Consider the following 15,853-nt stretch of genomic DNA (forward strand, 5'->3'; position numbering starts at 1 on the left):
GACGGAGGGGGAGGGGAGGGGAGGGCAGAGCCGCGGCCCTTCCGCCTCGCGGCGGCCGCTCCGCCCCGCGCCGCTTCCCGGCCCCTCCCGCCCCGCGGCCCGGCGCTCACCTGCTGCGGGAACGGCCCGGCGGGGAGGGCTGAAGCGCGGCCTGGGGGCAGGCGGGTATCGGAGCGAACGGAGCGAGGACTTCGTTCCCGAGTGCGGAGCTCACGCGGTTTCTTAGCTACGCGAACGGCTTGCGAGCATCGGAGCAGCGTTGGTGTTTGAGGGCAGAGCCCGATGGATCCCAGGCTGAGCGCGGTTGCATCACGTTGAAAGCGATTTCACAGCGATACATATATTGGCTTGAGCCGTGGGTTCGCTCAGCGGCTTTTATGATTAGTGAATCTTTTAATAAGAGCCTCACGAGCAGCTCCCATTGAGCTGTTGGTTCCGAGGAAGCACAAACACGGCAGGTCGGGGCTGCTCTGAGGGCAGCATGGGGTGGGTCAGCAGCCTGGAGGTGCTGTGACTGAGCACAGACACACACCGCTTCTAAAGGCTGCCTTGGTTTACCTCACTCAAGTTGCTGGATACCTACACACATTTGTCTCTAAGTCCATCCGGTGAGCTCAGTGCTGGCTTTCCCTTCTTGCCATGCTGGACGTGATTGTGTGGGTTTGGGGTGAAGCTTTGAAACGTGGACTCTGCCCCTTCCACACACTGCAAACCCACACAGACTCCGTGCATTGATGGAGCTTTGTCTGAGCAGCACAACTGGTGCATGTAGGGTCATTCACATGACTTGAAATTAATCCCAAATAGACCTAAAGCATTGCCGGCAGCGTAATGGTTAATGGAGATGCTGAGAGCATTGATCCTAAACTGCTCCCCACCTCTGGGATTTCAAATGGACAGAGCTTCCATTACAGCGAGCTGGGCAATGACAGCTATTGATGAGATAACAAGTTTGCTGTGTTGAAGCCAGTGGAGAGAGCTGTCCGCTCACATTCCTCTGCCAGTGGATGAAACCCCATTTTACAGAGCAGCCGCTGTGCTGGAGATGAAGTATGGAAAGCTTTCGGTGCTGCTTTAAGGGCAATGCATCTGCGTGTGCTCTATTGCTGCAGGGCTGGCCGTGGCTCTGGCAAGCAGCTGTCCTTCTTCTCGTCTCTTTCTTTTCTCAGACAAGTGCCCTTCAAACCTATTTACCTTTTCCCGTGTTGTTTTTTTCTAGATAGGAAAGCTGCCCTCGGTGCTTTGCTGCAGCTCGGTGCAGAGATGGCTTTGTAAGAGGGTCACTGCCAGCACAGCGGATTGAATAGCACCGCTGTTCTGCTCCTCATGAAACTGAAGATCTGATTATTTAACGTAGGCTGCAATAAAAATAGTTTCTGGTGTCGGTGGATGCATTTCAGCATAGAAACGGGGCTTAAATGTCTTCATTTAATTCCAGTGTGTTTAAAATTGATCTCACGGACCGGAAAAGAGATTTTTTTCCCCTCCTTAACTAGGGCCTGTGAAGGAAATTAATAGAGGGAAGGGAAAATAGAAATACAATACTACACTCAGTAAAACAAATGCTTATGGCTGAGGGCTTCGTTACTGGCTGGTAAGGCTGGAAAAGCCAGCTGTATGAGGTATGTTTTATTATAGAATTAACCTTGACCCAGGGTTCAAAGAGAAAGGTTAGCTGGAAATAAATCAGTGGTACACCCAGGTCACTTCAAAGAGCCTAAAGCTGAGCTTGAAGATTACATGCTGTTTGTGTGTATGCCGTTGGAAGGGAACATATGGTAAAGATAATAGAAGTAAACTATTTCTCTCTTTTCCTCCCTCTCATAGGGTTTAACACCTTTTTGTCCTTTGCCTGTAAGGGCTGCAGGGGATGGTTTGGCTCCCTTTCCCCCCAGAGCAGTACATGCACTGTGCAGATAGTGACATATTTCAAGATTTACAATGGCCTGATTATTTTTACATTAATGAGGAAATCTGATAATTACCCATTTTAAAGCAATTGCTGAGCAATAGGAAGTAGTCCACTTGTTAAAAGTAAACATAAAAGCAAGCTGCATCTATCTCAGGGCACTGTACCTTTGCTAGATCTGCTTCTTACAGCGCTCTTTGATCTGCCATGCTGGGAAATGAACGCAGTGGGAGGCTGGAGGTGGGATATAGAGCAACTCATCTCTGGGTCATGGGCTCCGATGCAAGGCAGGCGAGGAGGCGGCCTGCAGGGCAGCATGACAGGCAGCAATGGCCCTTCTGGGCCAATGCTGCTGGAGCTGCTTTGCTGGCAAAACGCAGCAGCTCCATCAGTCTCTCTTTAGTCCTACATTGCCAGGCTACAGCACGGGGTGATGGTGTTTGTTGTGGACCTGAGTCCCTCATCTGATTACAAGTGCTTGCAGTACAGCAGCACAATGCTCCTTTGAAGCTTGCCCAGTTTGCCCCCCCAGGCTGCACTTGGCAATGCAGGTTGGCCACCAGTGCTCCTCCATGGCTGCTGCTCCTGCAGCCAGGGCAAGGAGATGTGGTGGGGGCTCAAGGAGGACCAAAGGCGCTGGATGCTGCTCGGATTTACAAATGGGACTCACGTACCTGTCCTCAGGTGGGATGCTGCCCAGTGGGTTGTTAGAGTAGTGTTACAATCAGAAAGACCGATGCAGTGGAAAGGCAGTAGAGGAGTGAAACAGCAAAAGGGACTAACACAAATGGGATGGTGTTACAAAGGGAAAGTACTCACCTGTCTCTGAGGATCCAGGCTCACAAGGAAGCTCCCCGAGAGAGGGATCTCCAACCAGAGATCCTTCTCCTGGGGCAGTCAGCCCTTAAATGAGGTCTAAGAGAGGTGCAGCCAGGATCCACGCCTTCCTATCCCACAGCTGAATTGCCTTCACCTGTGCTCCCAGGGCTGACCGGTCCTTTCCCCAGGTGCTCAATCAGTGGGTCAGGCCGTGACTCCACAGTTCCCATGCAGGTAGTATGGTTGGGCTGTGGCTGGACTTGATGACCTTGAAGGTCTTTTCCAACCTGAGCAATTCTGTGAACCCCAGGGTGATTTCCTTCATGTATTGCTTTCTAGTGACCCTGCCCCAAAACCTGAATCTGAGCTGAGAAGGAACGTGGGAGAGAAACAGAAATTAAATGTGAGAAGTGAAAAGCTCAGGGATTGTCAGTGCTGGGGAAGGCCTTTGTGTTCAGTCTTATGGTTCCAAAAATGGGGATTTTGCTGCACCTTGGCTGCGTCAGATCTGAGAGCTGGTTCTGTTTTCCCTCACACCAGAAGCAACTGCCAAGGTTTATCTTTGTGGTTTTTTGTTGCAGAAAGGGAAACAGGAGTGTGAAAGGTCCAGAAGCCTCGTGTAGCTCTGGCCCGAACCACGTTGTGTGCAATAGCAGGTTAGCTGAACCGTGGCCAAACCTCACTCTGCGCCTCTCTCAACACCAGGCTGGAGGTGTGGGGATTGAGCCAAGCCCTTAGAGCAGACCCAGGCTGTCTGCTGGGGGGACTGCACAGCTGAAAAATGGGGTTCTGTCCCCAGAGGAGCAGTCTGGAGAGGCTCCACTGGAAGCTGAAGTTCTCAGTGCAGATGGCAGCGGCCTCCCGCAGCACCCTGTCTGCTGCCGTGCTCTGATCTGTGGCCCTAAAGGACGCTTTCCTTGCCCCAAGCAGGATCGAGCCTCTGTGCTGGTTCTGTTTGCCGGATGGTGGCAGCAATGCATCTAACCTGGAGGCAGCTGCTCTGCCTGCTCAGAGCATCCCTTTGCTGCTTCCCACAAGCCTGCGTGAGACAGCCGATGTGCTGCGCTATCACGTATATATCATGTGCCGTATTTAGCAGCTGGGCAAAGGCATGGTCAGGTATGAGTTGTCTCTTTCTCCTGCCTGGGTTCATCCCGGATTTGGGAACCTCAGCACACTATTGAGCAGCAGCATGCTGCGAAGTCTTGATGCTCATACAGGTCCTATCACACCACCCGTATCCTTGCAAAGTTTAGGATGGGTTTTTAAAGCGTTTTGATGATGTTGCTATTTGGAGCAGGACCCCTTTGGTGTGGGGTTGAGTTGCTCATAGCCGTGCCATTGTGAAAGGACAGGGTAAAATGGGGTAAGAGGGAAAGAAATGCATGCCTTATTCCAAGGAAGACACCTTTACACCCCCCTAAACCGCCAAGGTGAAGCTCTTGATAAATTTTGGGTTAAAAGGAGCAGTATGCCTGCATAAACATCTGATCCATCGTCAGTAGTGACACTGGGATCTGTCACATAGGAACTGCCATCTGTAATCTGGTTGGAGGTGTTCCGAAGGAAAGGGAATGGGAGGTGGAGCAGGGGGTGGAAATACAGACATGGTTTGGTGCAGGGAAGAGTGACTGCAAGCCTAAAAGGTGCATGTACCCTTCTTTTCCTCTGCCAAATCACTCCATTCCTCCACCAGCTTGAGGTAAAGAAGTAGAAAATCTCATTTTTCAGGGATAAAAAAAAAAAGGAATTTTTTTTGTGGGATGGGTGCTGCATCCATGGGGCATGTATGCACCCAAGATTAATCCAACCACCAGCCATCAGCTATTTATTTAAAGAGGTAAATCCTCATCTTGTGTTTTAGCCATCAATCCCCATTAGTTTCCCTCCATGGTTGATTGAATAGTCCATTGGCTGTACTAATAAGCACCCATTAGCTGTCCCACGGAGCTTTCGTTTTATTAGAAACAATTCACATCAGCCTCAGCCAGATGGAATGCTTTTAGCCCAGTTGTTTTGATTGCATTATTTGGAAGGTGCAATCTGAGTGCCTGGAAGGCCACCGAGGGGCAGGAGCTGTGGGGCCATGGGGAGCTGTAGGGCCATGAGGCCTTTCCTCATCTCTTCTTCTTTGGACCAAACTAACCAAGGGACCTCAGTTGCTCCTCACACCTTTTGCTTTCCAGACCCTTTCCCCATCTTCATAACCCTCTTTTGGATGCCCTCTGATAGATTTATATCCTTGTATTGAGGTGCTTGAGGCGATGCCTTGCTGTGAAGGGATGAGTTTCCTCCAAGGATTTGCAGCAGTTGTTCCCATCACCTCCCCTCTGTCTTTGGGCTTTGGAAAACCCACATCTCAGGACTCACTGCCAGTGTTCCTCATCCCATTTTGTCCTCCTCCTCCGTTCCTCAGAGCACAAGTGCAGAAACTGTCCCTTTTGCAGTGTTTCAGGCTGGGGTAAGCTGTTCCCTAGCAATTTGGCTCGCTGCTCTGCAAGGATTGCAGCAAATCACTGCTCAGCTGCTCTTCATCATGCAGGCCTGGCTTCCATCTACCCGACAGTCCCGCTAAAAGGATAATAATGCTTTAAAAATTAAAGTCAGCCAAACAACTACTTCATAAATTCATGGCCTTGCCCTGATCCTTTCCAGAAGTTTTTCTTTCCGATGGAGCCCATATCAGACCTTGGATTCCTTTCCTTTGGAAATGCTGCTGCTTTTCTCCTTTGAGAGCGTGCTGGGTCACCCGGCTATGCAGAGGGGGTTACCAATTATCTGTCATTAGCTCAACACAAACAAGCCTCACTTCAGAATAATCTTGTGATCTCTCCTTCAGAGAACACAGGATAATCTCTCCGTGATATTGTCTCATTGTGGGATTTTTGTCCTTGATGGATAAACCAGTCTTGAAATCCTATTAAGAGCTATTCTGCATCCCTTGAAAACAGACAAACTTGTGGGAGAGGCAAATCCCAAAGAGACTCTTAGCTTCACCTACCCAATGGGAAGCAGCTCTGTTTTGCAGCAGCTGTTTCTATCTGAAGTGCTTCTGAAAGCAATTTAGGTATGAATGCAGCCCTGGCTCTTCTGTGGGGCTGATGGTCCACAGCTCTTCAGATCTGGCTTCCAGCAGGTAACCACGGCACATGAGCTGAGGGCTTGCTCCAGGGCCAGTGAACGGCAGCACTGGGCAGCAAGGCTGGTCTAACGAGCAGTACAGCACCCTCTCCATCAATGGCAGGTCCCCAGGTACTGAGGCCTGGGTTTCAGCCCAGGCTTTTCCCATGCTTTGCTTTTTAATGATAGGAAAGGGTTTTTTTTTTTAACCATCCTCTGCCTTTGCATCACCATCTGCATTGAGGACTGCCCTTACTTCCAAGGAGATCCTTGGCTGGGGACCGATTGAACACAACATGCAATTTGCTGCCTGGTGTGCCAGCGGGGGTCAGGTGCCTTTTGCATCTAAAAGAACTAAAGAATTTATTTTACAGTACTGAACCTGAAACCGTCAGTGCCTTGGCTGGATTCCCATAGCAGGTTCATGGCTTTCCATTGGCACGTAGACTTCAAGGTGCAAAGAGGCGTTGGCTTAGCAGGAGTCTCTCAGACACCACTTCAATAAATACAAATGGTAAATTTCTGGCAATCCCTGCTTACTCTTAACATTTGGGGTCTTTATATCTTGAAGAGAGTTATGACAGTGAAAGAAAAACAAATCCATCAGCCACGAGGGGAATTTGGAAATGGTTTAAAAAAAAAAAAAAACACGTAGATTTGATAGGAAATATTGAGCAAAGTGTAAAAGGGAAAATCTCATCTTGTAGGAATCTGACAACTCCAGTAAAGTCAAATTGCTTCTCAAGGGATGTCAGTGGGAGGATGGAGCCTGCTAAAGTCAGAAATTCATTAAAAAGAAAAGAAAAATGGAGAGAAAACTGTCTATATTGCCTTAGATTTTTTGTTATTCTGTGCTGAGGTCCCACCGGTCCTACACTGCCCACTGGTGCCACCAGCTATTCCCAACTGGTGCAAAGAGCGGGTTTGATTTTTACCGGGGGGGTTTCCAAAGGGTTTAACTGTGGTGTTGTGCTTGTCCTGTGGGTACCAGGGGACGGGGCAGCATCCTGGGCAGCTCCTTGCCTGGGGATGGGTGAGCACATGGCCGAACTTCAGAAATAGATGCATCGCAGCGGCAGAGAGTAGATGGGGATGCTGAAGATATAAAGGTCAAATTACAAAGGCCATGTTAAAATATGCTCATTGGGAATGACAGCTTATAAGGGCCCTTATCTAATTACTTTTGTCAGTCAGAGAATCCTGGACAGCAATTATTTTTAACCAAGCTTTCCTGCTTCTCAGCACTTCTTAAGGGCAAAATGTGGGGCTCTGTAGGACAAACCTCTGTCTCAACGGGTTCGTTTTTCAATTCTTCAGTGTCTGAAGTTGGGGTTGCTTCCTTCTCTTTCTGGCATGGTATCGAACAGGGCACATCTGCACCCCAAAGAGGAACCAGGTGTTTGGGCTGATGGTCACACGACCATATAAGACCAGCTGGACTTCCAGCACCTGCGTGACCTCAGATCTTCCGTCATGCTGAGAAGAAGCTTTCTTACCGAATTAATTCCTCTGCACCATACAGAGAGATCCTGGGACAGCATATCATCTTACAGAGCACTTCAGTCCCGGCTCTTTGACCCGTGCTTGGGGAGCTGCCCCCCTTTTCTCAAGGTCTTTTGAATATCAGTGAGGATGTTCATCATCCCAGGGCGTGCAGGAAGGTATCGATCACATGTGATGAATTGGTGCGTGTGTCGTGCAGGAGGAGTGATTAGTTAATGGATGAACGATGGCAAAACTCTGGCTTTCATCCCTAACGGCTGCTTGTTCCCCTTCCTGAGGAGGAGGAACTTTGGGTTCTGGGCAGAGGGAAGTGGTGCTGTGAAACCACGAGGACCCAACCCAACAGATAACACAAGGGGCCACGCTGCTCTTGGTGAAATCAGCTTTCCTTCCAGCTTCCCACCATGCAGAGGAGCCCTCCAAAGACCAGCGCTGACTTCCCCTCTCTACCCCCTCAATTTTTTTTCCCTATACGAATGTTTTGGAAGCAGAGCACATTATTCCAAATGCGATTAAGCCGTTTGGAAGAGGATTATGGTGTTTTGGGAATAACACCCTCTTATTCCCGAATGAGATCAGTCACACAGGGAGTTAATCGGGGGCTCTGCTAAGCCTGCAGCCCCACGTCAATCCCAACCTTGGCATCATAGGAAGCAGCAGCAGCCATGCACCCATGGCTTGCATCAAACCCCAGCATGATTTGGTTTTTTTTTCAATTTCATCCTCTGATATGTATTTATTATTGAAAATTAATGGGTTTCCTAAATTTTGATTTCCAGGCAGGGACCAAACACTGCTTAGGCAGTTAGCGATGTGTATTCATTTCCATCTTGAGCAGGAAAAAATGTAACTTCTTTCCTCGTGTTTCTATAATTTCTTTTCTGCCCGTATGCAAATTGCTGGTTTATTTGTGCGAGATTTATGCAGCTAAATGATGGGGAATTATAAAGGCAATTCAGCACTTAGAAAGGAGAGAGACAATTGCTGCAATTTGCTTGTGCCGTGCACTAATTCCTTCAGAAAATGCTTTTGCTCATTTATTTGCACCAATTTCTGCACCTCTAAGCAAGCTTGGGAAATTTTCTCCAGGGTCAGTGTGCAGCAAATGGTGTATATTTCTTTCTGCCCATGCCATCGCCTCCCCATAATCCTTTATAGCAATTAGTAACAATAATGAAATATAGCTGTGATTTCTTGGTGCTGGCTGAAGAAACACAGCCCGTGCTGTGAATCAAGCACATTTTCTGGTCAAATTGGCCATGCGAGCTCGCTGCTCAGGAAGCTTTAAATCCTCCTCTGCGTTGCTACGAGCTAAGCTCAGCGGGAGGAAAAACAGCGTTAGGAGCAGAATTGTTCCCCGTTCCTACCCAGGACTTTGTCCTTGCTAAAAACACTCCACCATGCGATGCTTGCTTCTGGGACAACGTGGGATCATAGAATCACTAAGGTTGGAAGAGAGCACCAAGTCCAACCCAACCCATCCCACCTTGGCCATGGCATGGAGATGGAAAGTGGGGTGAAGGAACAAGGCAGGAGGACTTGCTGTGCTCGGACATCACTGGGCAGCTGGTGCCCAACTATGGGGGAAAGGGAGGTGATTTAGGTTTGTCCATTACCAGAAAAACATGTGCAGAGGACGGGGCAAAGAGAAGAGCAGCCGTTTCCTATTAGGATAAGAGTAGGTCAGGTGTAGTTAAAACTGAGTAAATGGAGCAGGAAATGTGGCCATATATTACTCACCCAAGATATATTGCACACATTAGCTCTGTTTGATCGGGCTGTGCTGAGGTGTGGGGCTGTGGGGTGGCCAAAGCCCAGCTTTGTGCTCTATTAAAATAAATATATGGCCGGTGTTTAATAACGCCGCTACGTTTGGATGTAATCGAAAGTCTGCGCGGGCTCTTCTGGAAGGCTGTGCCCGTAATGAATCCGTGCCTTCTGAAGGCAGAAGGTGTGATATTAATACTGTTTACATAGCAAAATAATTTATGGCTATTCACTTAACGACGTTACCGACTTCTAACGCATATCTGCTCCTCCCGGGAGCAGTTGGGGCGTTTCTGGGAGTTGAAGCCGGGCTGGGATGAAGCTCTGCTGCCTTCATTTTTGCTAGGAATTAAGAAAACAATGCACTTTGCTGGTTAAAAAGCCACACGTCAGGTGGGTAGCACCATGGGTGAAAATACACCAAGATTCTGGTGTTTGGAGCTCGAGCGTTGAGTCTTAATGGAGAGTTGTGCTGCTTCTCAACACAGAGCAGCGGGGATGGGGCTGTGCAGGACAGCCACTACGGATGGTGTGGATCCATTTGCAAAAAATAATAGAAAAAATAATAATAATAATAATAAAAAAATCCCAGCATGGGCAGAAGGTGCGATAGGTTCGGGGGAAGGACGCTGTCGCCCCAGGGAGATGTCGCCGTGTCCTGTGTGCATTAATGGAACACTTTCTTTCCGGTTAGGACTTGAGTGATGCTCATTGAAAATCAGGCTGCCATGGAAACCAGAGGTGTTTGGTCTTTTGGGAACGCTGTCGGACGGAGGTGCGGGGAGGGGGAGGAGCGGCTCTGCAAAATCCCCCATTTGCTGTTCCTGGGTCCCCATGGCCGTGGCCGGGGTGGGCGGCCTCGCCATTTTCCTTTCTTTTTGCACTTCGGTTTCTGTCTCTGGGAATTTACGATCACCTTTTGGGAGCACTTGGTGGTGGGGTGGGCTGAAAGGCGACCCTTCTGTTTCCCAATGGCCAGAGCCGGTCTGTGTGCTGCACTGGAAGGAATCCCAAACCTCCCAGTGCCTGCGGCTGTCCTCCCAGGGAGGGGCTTTGCTTCCGAGGTTCCCCCAAACAGTGCACGTTGGAAAAACCCTGGGAGAAAACAGAGGCTGTAAAGTCAATCTGGTGATACTCAGCCTCTCAACTGCAGAGATTTTTCCTCTTTGTTTTTTTTGTTTTTTTTTTTTTCCCCTTCTTTTTTGAATCCTATAGAACCAAACCCGAAGCCCCAGCCCGAAATCACTGTGTGTTCAGGAAGTCTGTATCCCCAAACCCACGTGTGAGGGCTGTATTTGCTTCCACCCTGAAGGCTTATGTTCCCTTTGGGGAGCGCTGGGCTCTGCCCATCAGGAGTTGGACTCGATGACCCTTAGGGGTCCCTTCCCCCTCGGGATGGTCTGTGACTGCACACATCCAGAGCCACACACGTGGGTTTCTGTGGGCACATGTGTCCCTGCAGCTGTTTGAGGTTGGTCTGTATGTTGTGTGCAGTTTCATGCAGTGGTGCCGTAGCAAATACAGAAATAACATGAGGGTTAAAAAAAAAGTCTGGAGGATGGCATTGTTCGTGCCGGCTAAAATCCTGTGAACAAAGCAAGTGGCGTCATTTCACTTGCAAATTGAGCAGCAAAGCAAAATGCCATTTATGAAACTGTAATTTATTCTTGGAAAATCAAGCACTTACAGTGTCTGCTCGTTGCAGGTTAAGTTACAGAAAGGGAAAAAATAGATTAATGACGAACATGACAACATTTCAGGCTCAATCATCACAGCAAAACCCTGCACAGGTTGGGTTTCTCTGGCGGCATTAAGGTAGTGATTGCTTTAGGGTTGGAGACGTTGCTCCCATTGGCAGCTGAGGACATCACCGAACCAAAGGTGGTGCTCCATGGTTCATGGAAGGTCTCCCAAAGTCTCCTTTTGGCGCTGGGCTTTGCTCGCCGTCCCTCTCAGCCCTTCCATGGCACAGAGCAGTGTGGATGCCTGTTGTGGTTTAGCCCGGTGGGTGGCTTGGCACTGCACAGCTGCTCACTCACTCCTCCATTCCCGTTGGGATGGGGAGAGAGTCAGAAAAAAACAAAGTAGAGCTCGTGGGTTGAGGTAAAGCTGTTTACTGTGATAGAGAAAAGGAGAAGGATAATAGTTATGACTGTATATACAAGTGATGCACAAGTGATCCCTCCCTACCCCCCGATGCCACACTAGCTCCTCAGCAAGTGGAAGAGCCACAGATGAACTTCCACCCCTTTCAAAACTCTCCTTCCATATGGTATGGAACGTCGTTTTGGCCAGTTAATTCAGCTGTCCTCATTCTGTTCCCTCCCAACTCCTTGGGCCCTTGGCTGAGATTAATGGCCTTGGCTTCTTACAACACTGCTTAGCAGCAACTATAAACATCAGCTGTGTTCTCCTAGACCCAAAACATATCATCATGCCATGTGCTCCGATGAAAAGAATTCAATCTCAGCTGGAACAAAGACAGAGCCCCATCCTTGGAGGTACCCAAGGCCATGGATGGTGCCCTGGACAGCCTGAGCTGGTGGGGCAACCAGACCCCGGCAGGAGGTGGAGATGGGTGGGCTATGAGGTCCCTCCCAACCCAGCCATTCTGGTTCTTACTGCAGGTGGTGGCCACATACCCAATGCTCAGCCCTGCTGCCAGCAATGCACTCTCCTGGTACTGCAGGCGGTGACTGATGCTCCGTGTATCCCTGCTGCCTGTGATGACCATTGAGTTCCCTGAGATCCCAATCCCCAGTTCTGCTTTTCAGGCTGCTGGTGGATCAGTGGGAGGCTCTGTGTGCAGGAACAGGACTGGGTTTTGGCTCTGCACCCTGGAGCAGCCAGCTCAGTGCACTCTGTAGGGTCCCACATCGTGCTCCGATGGAACGGAGTTCGTGACCCGGGGAGCTGTTGCCGGTGTAATAGTGTGTCACGTATTAAGGGAGCGTGTTTGAAACCACATTATATTATTAAAATTCATAGGAGTGATTTATAGGGGGTTTTAAAAACAGCAGCTTGCCAATATAAATTGGCTTAGAAAAGTCAACTGTAATCCACACAGGTCCAAATAATGACATTTCCTCCAATACATCGAAAAAGCTGAAAAGCAGAAAATAATATCCAGGCTCCAGAGATAAGGCGAGTGCCCAAGGGAGAGAGGACTCTGAAATATTCATGTGGTTGTAGATTGGATGTCGGAAACGGCCGTTCCCAGTGGCTATGTTTAGGGACTGATGAATTTAGTTACTGTACCTTTATATTTATCGCTCAATAAACAAGACAAGCTCCTTTACAACTCCGAGCAAGACTAATTTAGCCGTTTTAGTGCTAAGGAAATGGCTTTCTGGACCACGCTGGGGTTTGGTAAGGAGTGAATTTCATAGGAAATTAGGAGAACTTTAATTCAGCCCGATGGGAGGCAGAGCGCTGGGATGGAGCTGTGGATAACGGGGTGGAAAACCCCAGTTTGAGGACTCTGATGGTTAAAAGCCAAGGAGGTGGGAGCCAGGACTCCCCATGCCACATGTGTGGCAGTCAGGGCACCTGGAGCCCGATTTTGTCCCCTGGAGAGCCCCATGAGCCCAGGACCAGCCCTGTCAGACGGCGCTGATGAAGACGTTCCAGCTCGTGGCTTTTAAAGGTTATTTTTTGAGGCAGAGAACAGCGCTGTAAAGGTTTTACGGCAGCTGCGTCGGAATTAAGCGCCGATTCGTAAAAGTGTCACAAATGAAACCGTAATGCCTGAGCTGTATTAGCGCTAAAATGACCTTTCAGATAGAGAGGGTTTATGGGATATTATAAATTCCCAACTTGCTGCAGGGTTACACCTCGGACAGCGGCAGCAGCGGTACCCGAGGCAGGAAGATGGAGGTCGGTGCCTTTGGCCACACCAATGTGGCCACGGGAACATTTGAGATCCCCAAAACACCCATCCTGAGCATCCTCCTGCAGCAGAGAGCTGAGGACATTTGGGGACCTTTTTGGGTAACTTTTTCTTGAGAGCGCTAATCATCCCGACAGCCCCAAATCAAAGAGATTTAGAAGTACTGCTTGGCTTCTTTTTATTTCTTTAGTTTCTAAGGCATTAGATTAATATCATCGAGCTTTTTGTTATTGCTCTGAAGGCAGGGGAAGTCCTTTTTTAATGAAAGCTGAGAGCTCTGTGTAATACCCCAGCTCCAAAGCTGCTATTTGAAGCCCCGTATTGCACAGAACTTACAAGAAAATCCCCGGAGTTAACCAGCTCTGATCTTTCTTCACCTCTTGTGTTGCCACTGGGAAATAAGATCAGTTTTTATGCCCGTGTTTATTAGGAAGCGTGCGTTCAGACGGCACGTGGCAGAGAAGCGGCTTTGGGGAGCTGTGTGATGCAGCACTTTGCACTCAGTGCTTACGGAAGGGGTCTTTCCAGGAGTGTTTGGGTGAGCGGCAGGGTTGTGTTCCTGTCTCCACTGGGATCCACTGAGCATCCAAAAAATCAATGTTCAGCCCCATGTCCAGGCATTTCCCAGGTGGAAGAAAGCAACGGGCCCAGCACAGTGTCTCTGTTGCAGCTTGCAGTGCTCAGCCCTTTCCAATGGGTCTGCAACCCATCTGCGGTCAACGATGCACTTTGCTTAATTGCTGAGACTTCATTAGCTGTTCTTAACCCAGTTAAAAATCATCTGCCCAACCCGATGGGCTCTGCTCGCTGCTGGCCCCCTCCCTCCCTCCTTCTCCCCTGGGACATTTTAAGGCTGAAAATACCATTTTTCAGCAGGCAGAGGAAGGAGCTCAAAGCCTCCTCCATTGGCCACAGGGCCACCGATGGCTTTGTGCTTCCCACCTGGTGCCCAGCCCCAACCCTCAGCCCTTACTGACGGCCTTTTGGAAGCCATTCTCTGTCGAGAGGAGCCAACCCAACAGCCTTCACTGCTGCCATCCCGGCACACCGCGCGGTTCCCACGCTGCGGCCATTCATGTGCTGCGGCAGGAACAAAGCACGGCTCAGGCTGAATAGCTCTAGCTCATTTATTCTAGCTTTATTTTCCTTGTACAAGTAGCCACAGGCTAAAATCTAAACAGAGCAAACTACCAAAAAAAAAAAAAAAAGTTTTTTTTTTTTCCCTTTTTTTTTCCTTTTTCATTTCTTTTTTCTTTTTTCTTTTTTTTTTGTTATACAGAGCTAACAATTGTAGGATCAATGGGATTTCAAGTATCAAGACAGTTCAAAGTAAGAAAGGTAGAAAATAAACAGTAGAAAAAAGTGCTTTGCAATTTGGGTTTTTAACATTACTCTTTAACAGTTGATTTCCAAAAAGGACCAGGACAAAGGCTGAGCATCATCTTTTTTATTACTTTCTTACAAACTCAAAGACATTGCAAGTTTCAATGACGCAACGATGACCAAAGTAAAACCCCTCTTAGTCCTGGAGGACTGTGACCAGAGCTCAATAAGATCCATTCTTTCCCCCTATCTCTGGGCTCTGCCTTGGCCCACCACCCTTCTTGTACAAACCGAGGTGACCAAACACCGCTCCAGGGGTAACCCAGGAGCCACTGCTCCGGGTTGCACCGCTGCATGGATGCAATGCATGTTGGCAGCCCACATAACCATTTCCAGAGGCACTTCCCTTCCCCTTCCCCTATTTTTTTTTTAATTTGCCAAGGGAGGAAAATAAATCAGCCGGTGTCAGGTTGCTAGATAGGATCTTTAATCTGCCTTGAACGGCCCAGCACCAGGAGGGATCTGTTTCCAAATCCTGTTTGCACAGATGAAGGGAGTCAGTCGCTCCCCCTGTGCTGCTTGTTTTCATAGGGTTTTCATTTCCTTTACCCCACCTTCCTGGGCAGCTCGGCGAGGATCCCAATGCCTGATGGGTTCGAGGCCAATGCCATGATCAGGGGCAGGGATGGAGGAAAATGCTGTGGGCATGGAGGTGGACCATGCATGGCCACACTGACTGCCTATCAGTTTGAGTGGTGGTGGAGATGACTTTTCAGTAATTCTCTAATTAGCAGTGCGTTTGTACATACTTACATAGTATAAACCCGTCGGTGCAATTATGGTCTGATTTTGGGGTGGTCGCATATGGAGCCAGGAGATGGACTCAGTGATCCTTATGGGTCCCTTCCAACTCAGGATAGTCTATGATTCTATGGAATATATTATGTTCAGCTCTGCTTTCGCAGCCCTGCACCCATCTCCTCAATGCACACACCAAGCGGCTGCCACCCATCTCACACCAAAATGTCTCAAAGGGGACTCTGGCACAGATCCCTCATTGTTTATTGCCAACCAAAAACCTACAGTCCCTCATTACAATTTGGGGTGAAATCTTTAAAATTCCCAAACTGGTCCAGCACTTAAAAATTTCAGCATCTTTCCAAAACAAGGAAGAAGAAAGGTACGTTAGACAAATAAATACCTGAATCCAACAGCGTGAAAATACCCTGTCACAGCATCAAACTAGTCCCTGTCCAACTAAACACAACGTGGATACTATCCCTGAGGTAGCAGCCATCTCTGGTAGACTTGAGAGCTCTGAGAATAGGTTGTGCCCATTATGGGTTACAAAAAACAAAAACAAAAAACAAAACAAACAAACAAAAAAATCAGCTTTTGGATACCTTGATTCCTTGCTGCAATTTCATCTCACCACAGCCAGAACAGCGAGGGGGTTTCTGGATGTGCCCTGAAAAGGCAGTGGGGTTGAATTAGCAGAATTACTTTCTTGGGAAAATACTACA

This window comes from Gallus gallus, chromosome 10 (genome assembly GCF_016699485.2).
Source record: "Gallus gallus isolate bGalGal1 chromosome 10, bGalGal1.mat.broiler.GRCg7b, whole genome shotgun sequence".
NCBI lineage: Eukaryota > Metazoa > Chordata > Aves > Galliformes > Phasianidae > Gallus > Gallus gallus.